The sequence below is a fragment of the Thermobia domestica genome, chromosome 13 (assembly GCF_964235325.1).
Source record: "Thermobia domestica chromosome 13, izTheDome1.hap1.1, whole genome shotgun sequence".
Taxonomy (NCBI): Eukaryota; Metazoa; Arthropoda; class Insecta; order Zygentoma; family Lepismatidae; genus Thermobia; species Thermobia domestica.
The window spans coordinates 77,540,465-77,548,948 of record NC_137466.1 but is presented as its reverse complement, the minus strand read 5'-3'; positions in this window follow the sequence as shown (position 1 = coordinate 77,548,948).

Genomic DNA, 8,484 nt, shown 5'->3' with positions numbered 1-8,484 from the left:
TCTTCTGAAAGCTTCAGTACTTGCTGCCACATGTGAAATAGTTAGTTTTATTCTCACTTTAGCTTCTATTCTTTCTAAAGCACAGTGGACGGTTGGTGAATGCTTAAGCTCTCAAAGTGAGGTTGAGAGCTCTTCTGTGCCTATTCTTCCTTCTATCATAATAATCTTTTAGTTTTCTCTCGTAATAGTTAATGCCCCATTCAGCGTTGTGCGTGTGTGTTTGTGTGGTGACAATTGTTCGTTTTGTGCTATGCTTCTTGTATGTTCTTCTTAAGAGTAGGTGATGAATTCGAATATTTCACGTTTTTGAGAACTCTTAATGCGAAGTTAAATATAATGTCTGGGATGAACGAATTCGGAAATAGGCCAGAACTGGTTTCACTTACTCAGAAGCTTTTTACATCTGCTAAGTCTGCTTACCGTAACTACAAAGCATACTATGAAAACCTAAGAAAGGAGGAAGCTCAAAAAGAAGAAGTAAAGAAGAAACAAAAGAACAAACAAAGAGAGAGGTGTTGGAGAAATTGACAAAGGAAAAAGGGGCATGATGAGATTTTAGTCACTTTTTCGTGTGCTTTTGGCCATTTTTGGTCACTTTTCAACTATTTACAAGAGATCAGACCACTATGAGCCCTGTGATTATTAAAATTAGGGTATATTAAAGAAGACAAAACAGACAGATACAACATATTTGTAAATTGAAAAACTGAATTTCTGGAAAATAACTAAATCAATGAATAATTGCTTATGAAAGATATTCAGAGCCAATAACGTAGCTAGGAAGGGGCAGGAACAGAGATTAAGAGATCAAATAATATTATAACAATTAACGTTAATAACAGGGTTAGAATATTAAAATAATGAAATTAGAACTATGTACAGTATTAATTACTAAACGAATGTGATTTCAGCAGGGACGAGGGAATTTTTTCCCAATTAATATTAAAAAAATAACCCACTAAAACTTGCTGGGGTGAATAAATTGAAATAATAGCAGAATTTTGCAAAATAATTAGACTACAATAATTCGTATGTAATGAATTCACATGTAACTACTGGGTAAAATAGTGGAAGTTAATTCCTAATACAGTGAAACCTCTCTTAACGGGCATCTCTCAATAGTGGACATCTTCGTAAGAGGACAAACTTTCTTATTTTTCCATGCCATAAATATGTGTGGTGTTGTGTTATAAAAAAGAGAGAACCCTTCCTTTTAGGGACACCTCTCATTTACGGACAAATAATCGGTTCCATCGGTGTCCGTTTTGAGAGGTTTCACTGTATTACTTAGTTTAATAATAATAATAATAATAATAATAATAATAATAATAATAATAATAATAATAATAATAATAATAATAATAATAATAATAATAATAATAATAATACATGCTCAAATGTGTGAACTTACTTTATTGAACCTACTACTGCGAAGAGCTATTATTATTATTATTATTATTATTATTATTATTATTATTATTATTATTAGTAGTAGTAGTAGTAGTAGTAGTAGTAGTAGTAGTAGTAGTAGTAGTAGTAGTAGTAGTATTGCAATAGTTGCGTAACAAAATATACTGTTTTCTTGTTTGAGTTTGTTTAAAAGTTATATCACTATTCTGAGAGCACACCCCCTTTTATTTCGAACCCTCCCCCCAAGTAAACATTTCTGGCGTACTTACTGTCTTCAGGCAAATCACTGCCTACCTCTTTTGACAGGAGAGTTTCTGCATTTGTATATTTTGAACAAGATGGCTGTGAAAATAAATTAACATTGAACTGAGTTCTTTTATGTTCAAACAAATTCCTTCTATGTCTTTGGGTAATCTCTTTTGTACCGTTACACTTCCAATATTACCTGTGCCAATATTTCTTTCGGGGTATACAAGAATTTAATTCAATGATGGGTATTTTTTTTTTAGTTTTTCACAGTTATAGATAATGGACACAGGGAATTCACAGACCTCAGTATTAGTGACCTTTTGGCTATTGCAGTCAAATGTTATTATGCACTTACATGCAAAGACATCAAACAGTAAAAAACATTTTCTTTTGAAATGTTCAACTCTCCTTTTGAACCTTTCCTTATCCTGCTTAAACTACTTCATAAGATTATGATAACTTACCTGGTATGCATTTATTAACTGAACAGTTCTGTAAGACGTTGCTGTTGGTATTAAAGCTTTATCAAACACAGATTCAACTTGTCTGCCACAATATTCGAAACTTAAGAAAAACTAACTGACCTGCTGTTTGTTTTCACTACTAAGTTGTAATGTTAATGAAAGAAAACGCTTAAGAAGATCTTCATAAGTTGCAAGTTTATTCAATGATAACTCTTTTGGGTTGCCAAATAACGGGCAGTAAAACTGGCTGCGAGTAATTTTCTTGTAAACAGCCACGACACAGTGGTTAATATAATGAAATCACTAAGCAGTTTGTAGGTTTCAATCAGTCATATATTTCAAAATGTCATTTTTTGTATATAAAAAAGTATTTTTATAAGTGTAATACGCTACTAATAAATTGTGAAATGTATTCCTTTTCCATTTATTTATCTTTTCTATAATTTTCTCTATTGATATATTACTATAGGTACTTGATATAGAAGTTATTTAAATTTTCTCAATGTATTCAAAAAGTTATGAAAATCGTATATTTTTTCAAAGTCTAGCGTCGTTGCGTACCGTCATACGTAAACAAGAAAATATATTTCTTTTGCATTTTATTTATCTACCATAGAGGCAAGTTTTCCGCAGTGTAGCGTTTAAAAGAAAAAATATTTTTTTCGGTGTACCCATATATATATACAGTATGGCACTACATTCATTGTACAAAAGCAGAGAAGTTATTCCTGAGAGTAAAACAAACAAAAACGTTCCAATAAACATAGGGCGAAAACCCCATCATTTACGTGTTATAGGCTGCCAAAAACACGAAAAAATGAATTTTAAAGGTCCATAGCTCCAAAACTATGGGACCTACCGCAGTCGGGTCAAGACTTAACTTAGAAACTAGTATGTGCCCTATCCAAAAATGCGTGTATCAGAATCCTGAGGTGCTTCCACAACAATTTTTATAGAGGGAGTTTAACTACGGGCCTATGATATAAAGTATTCTCCAACTACCTCCATAAAAATTGTTGCGTGAGTACCTTAGGAATCTAAAACATGTATTTTTCGATAGAGCACATACTAGTTCCTTAGTGAAGTCTTGACTCGACAACAGTAGATCCCATAGTTTTGGAGCTATGGACCTTTAGAATTCATTTTTTCATGTTTTTGGCAGCCTTTAACACGTAAAGAAGGAACGGTCATTTCGCCCCGCTGCTACAACCGTCAGCGTCTTGTATCGTGTTTACTGTAGTTTTTCTTTCAGTGGTCGACGGGATTGCAATGATTGTTAGTGACTGAATAGGTAATTATTACTCCTTGTTGCACATTTCATGAGGACTTACGTAACACAAATGAACATACTAATACAGGGGTGCCCACAAGGGGGGACTATGACGCAAACTGCGTCATTGAAATATTTGGGGGGGGGGTAAACACCTATATAAATATGTTTGAGAGGGTGTAAAAATTAATCGAAAATATTTTTTTCATGGAAGAACACCTACGGATAGGCAATTGAGGGGGGTGCGTCATGGACATGAGGGGGGGTGGGCACCACTGACTAATACATACATAAAATAAACTATAAAATTGTATTAGTTTAGCGATGCCACGTTTTTCATACACGATACATGTGGGGTGAAACCCGATTAGCATGTACACCTGGTCTTACCCCACCATTAAGGTACTTCCGGGTGATTTGCTTTTTTGTGAAAAACATATATGCAAAACAATAGACAGAACCTATCACATTTTTGTAGTATTCACGAATTATAAGTCAAGAGTAATTGTTCTGATCATCATTACATTTTGTTGCCAATCTTGACTTTGGCAACACATCAAACCTTAGTTACCCATTTCTACCCCACTTTCATCTATATAAAAATTACTTTAATATCCTTTTTCATTCATACATTACAATATACGTCGCAATTTCCTTCATATACTATTTCATAATATATATAATATATAAAGCCTGCCATATTTTTTTCCATGATAACACGGGACACCTTCGATCTCTTCCCCCACTTAAAGAACTTTACAACGCAATACATTTTTTGGAAACATCTGTGAAGGGCTTTTGGAAATTCGATGGGGAAGAGGGGGAGGAAGTGGGGTTCTAAGAATTTCAAAAAATTGAGCGTATCTCCAAATCACTTATCATGCCAACAGACGTATAGTCAGGCATAACCAGATTGTTCAAATTATTGAAAGACATTGCGCGTTAAGAGGCTATCAGACGGGTAAAGAGCTAGAGTTTGATATTGAGAATGTACAATTGAAACAAGACCTAATTGTTGAGAATAACTGTGTTAGTATGTAACTGACATTATCATTACGTTTGAAGGAAATGACATGGATGTAAGGGCAAAAGAAGAGAAAATAACTAAGTATGAAAGACTTAAACATTAGGTCCATGATAACAAGCGATTTGAGGTTCTCCCCTTGGTCATAGGATCCAGGGGAGCTAAAACACATGTTTGCAAGAAACGTGTTTACAAAACTTGGGGTGCCTAAATTCACCCAAAAGAAAATTGCTTTTGCTGCTTTGAAGTCTACGATTGAAATGTTAAATTGCCATTTTCATTGTTAGTGAATGTATATTTTATGTGGATTTTTAAAAAATTTAAGGGACATTTCAATTTATTTTACTTTAATACGTATTTGAATTATGAGTAGGGATGCGCACGAGACAAGATTTGTGGCTGTCTCGTCTCGAAAATGTGCTGTAAAAGTGATGTCTCGACTCGAAAAATGTATATTTCTCTATTAGAAGAGCCGTGTCTCGACTCGAATATTGTAAGGAAAATCCTGTCTCGACTCGTCTCGTGCGCATCCCTAATTATAAGCAATGATGCCGAATGTAATTGGCTATGGTAAATATTGTAAATATGTTTTTTTACACTGCAAATATGGTTAATTATATTGTAAATTTTATTATTTTTTTTAATTGACTGGTTTCGTGAACAATATTTTATTAATGTGGTGAATGTAATGCTTTTTTAAATGAGAAAAGGAAATATGAATTGCACAACTTCTATGTGGAATTTGTGAGTTTGAGGAATACTTTGTACATTTTGAAAATTATTGACAGGCTTTTCAACATTACATTTTGATCGGGAAGAAAAATGCCATTTTCAAAATTTCTCGCAACTAGAACTACGTTATTTTAGGAAATATTGGTAACTTTAACAATAATTATTATACGTCCAGAACGGTTTGAATTATCAAATTGCTGTAAACAGTATTATGATCCTCACAACCTTTAAAAAGAATCTACGTAATTAGACATGGTACGTATCTAAGCACTATTTTTTTTTTTTTTTTCGAAATAGTCCTTGGAAATACAATTTTCAATTCCTTGCAACTGTTCTGTCCGTCTTACTTCAGTTATTAGTATTGTAGAGGCCTCCAAAATTTTCACGTTCCTGAATATTGGTGATGCTGTAGCGTCCTCGGTTTGCAACAATGAACAACAAGTTTGGTTTGGTTTGTTTTTGCTTTGAATGTAGATTTGAAATTTATAATAACCTGACGTAGTGCCAGGTTTAAAAAAATAAAAAGTTTAAAATACAAAGTTTAAAAAAATAACTTTGTGATGGGTTGGCAACACTGTTAATTTGGTGGTATTGAAGAGTATGCCAGAAAATGTCACCCTGCTGATATTTGTATGTGCAAAATCCCAGCGTTATATATCTATTCGCATAAAAGTTATAAAGGCGTATCAAGATGAATAGTTCACCCCTTATCCGAACACAAAGATGCCGCCTGTCGACAAACACAGACTTTTACGTGGGAATGGCTGACCCCACGATTTTTGTGTCCAATAATTTATATAACCTACATGGTTTCATTTAGATTCTTCCGTCCGAGTCCAGATACATCCCGTGTTAGTAAAATTAATTTTCAAGCTTATAAGAGTAAATGGTACTTAAGATGCATTAAAGTGCTTTTTTCGTGATTTTCGGTGATGCAGCGATGTGGATAAATATTTTTTGTACGATGCCGCTGGTGTGCCATCTTTATATTTGTCATGTCGGTGCAGGGCCGGCGGAAGGGGAAAATATCACCCGGGCAAAGAATCCATATGGCGCCCCCTACAACCCATTGGTATTACTGAGTTTAAATTTGCTATGCTACCTTACAGATAGCTGCTTTTAAAGAATAACTCCTTGAACTCTATAACTATAACTATAAGAATCAATTATCAAACTGAGTAAGATCTTAACTTTTGTCAGTTAAATACACAGTAAGTTTTGGTTAACGATACACGAAACAATTATTTACACATGAGCATGCAAAATATTCTACGTCACTGATTAGAAATTTATAGAACGATTCAAGAAACAACGATTTATATAAAATTAAGATTGATGATGCGATACAGCATTTATTTACACATATATACATAAACAACCTTGTTAACTGCGAAAGAGAACACATATATGAACAAAAGAACATACAAATATATTTCGTAACAGCATTGTACAAAGATTTCGTAATACAAATAATACAATCAGTAATATAATTTTATATCTTTATACAGTTTTAATGCAAATTGTCCTTTGACTGTTTACAATGCTAAGTAAAGTTAACTTTTCGTGCCTTTTTCTCTGCAAAGTCTTTAATTAAAGTATCAGTGTCAAGCTCACACAGAACATCACATTCAATAGACATCATAGAAAGGCCTACAAGACGTTCTTGTGTCATCGTTGATCGTAGGTAGTTCTTTATAAGTTTCAACTTGGAGAAACTTCTTTCTGCTGCAGCTACACTTGCAGGAATAGTTAGTAAGATTCTTAGAGCAATAGTTGCATTTGGAAATAACCCAATAAGGAAGTTCTTGCAAATATATGTAAGTACTTGCAACGGTTTGCTCCCACTTTCAGAATCGAGAAATGAAGGTAAAAGTAAGAGCTCTTGATATAATTGAAATCCGTCACACACATATCACCGAATTGAATATCACAGTGATCTTTGTCTGTTAAAGATAGTTGTAAGTCCTTGCAACACTTTAGTAAATACTCTTTGTCCGTTGTTGGATGGATGTCATACAAAAACCCAAATATTTCATATCTTTATTTGACTCCACAGTTTTCCTGCCGTTGAAAAGCGGAAAGTCCGGGGATTGAATTCAGGAGCACGTAGACATGAGTCCAACGCTTTAACCTCTACACTATGGAGGCCCTCTACTTAATTAATAGATGAATGCTTGAAATACAGCTAAAGTTGGTTAATACACATCTAATGAGTAAGTCTTATCGCTTTGGTACATGTATCAAGCATCAGTGTTGGTATAGAATATAATTATTGCTACTTATATCAATGGGGAAAGAACTTTCTTTGAGCCTGAAGTTCGCCGTCTATCTGAGAGGTCGCCACCCTACCCACCCCAGCCTGCTAAGACGCTACGTGTGTAAACACCTCTTCTCTATTAAACGTAATAAAACGAAAATACGTTACGTAATGTAGGCCTACTTATCTGTACTGTGATGTTATCTTCTGGAATATTTGTTGATTTCTTGCTGTTTTCCTCATTCTCTGGTTCTACGTTTTCATTTGCATTATTGTCTGTTTCAGGAGTACGAAAGAATTTCTTTAATGCTGCTGCCTGTTTCTCATTTTCAGCCGCTAATTGTGCTCTTCTTTTTCTGTATACATTTCCAGAAGGCTTCTTTTTTTCCGATATGTTGATAAAGAACACATTAACGCAACGATTCTTCTACTAAGAGTCGAAATTCAGGAGACAAAAGAAGAACACGCACACCATGAAGCCTGCACTACATGTATTGTCCGTTTACTGTAGCTTGGCGCTGTGTTTTGATACAAAAACTGGCTAGCGAATCTTAGCAGTCCTTCCCCTTCTTTCCCCTTATCGCAGTGGTAACAGTGGCACTAACTCATCAACTTTAGCACTAGTAGAGTTTGGTATTTGCAAGTTGCGTAAATTTCGAAACAGTTTACCTCTTCTCTAATCAGGGCCCGTAATTTGTGTGGGGCAGGGGAGGAACAACTGCCCCCCAGGGAGGTTCCTCGCCGTTCGAAGGGGCCCATTTTGAGGCAGAATTTTCTTAATCCATATACCATACGAACATGAAATTATAAATGAAGCATCAAACAGTTTCACTACATTACATAAAGCAGCGCACAAAAGGTAAATAAAACAAAAGTGAGTCGTGGGCCCACTTCAGTAAAAAACGTCTACTATTAGGGGCCCTAGAAATAACATTTATTCGTATGGTTTTGAGATTTGTCAATATTATCCCCTGTCATGTATGGAAGCGGCCCAGGGGCGTAAGTAACGGCCCCGCAAACCTTGCCGTGAGGGAGGGCCACAGGCTCCGGGGGACATAGATAGTAAGAGAAAGATAGA